The sequence below is a fragment of the Acanthisitta chloris genome, unplaced genomic scaffold, assembly GCF_000695815.1.
Source record: "Acanthisitta chloris isolate BGI_N310 unplaced genomic scaffold, ASM69581v1 scaffold9818, whole genome shotgun sequence".
Lineage (NCBI taxonomy): Eukaryota > Metazoa > Chordata > Aves > Passeriformes > Acanthisittidae > Acanthisitta > Acanthisitta chloris.
In genome coordinates this window covers 14,603-14,802 of record NW_008685331.1, presented here as the reverse complement: position 1 = coordinate 14,802, position 200 = coordinate 14,603, and positions in this window count along the sequence as shown.

Genomic DNA, 200 nt, shown 5'->3' with positions numbered 1-200 from the left:
TGGCTGGGGTTAAACCACGACACTTTCATTTTAATAACCCATGTTAATGCATCCTTATATTTGAATTATGTCCATGTAGCAGATCAAATAATGTTATTTCCTCTCCCATTATATGATGCTTGATGGTAAACATGAAATTTAGCATTGAAGTTAAAATGCTTTTAGATGCTACTGGCCACTTGGTTTGCCATTGCAAGAAT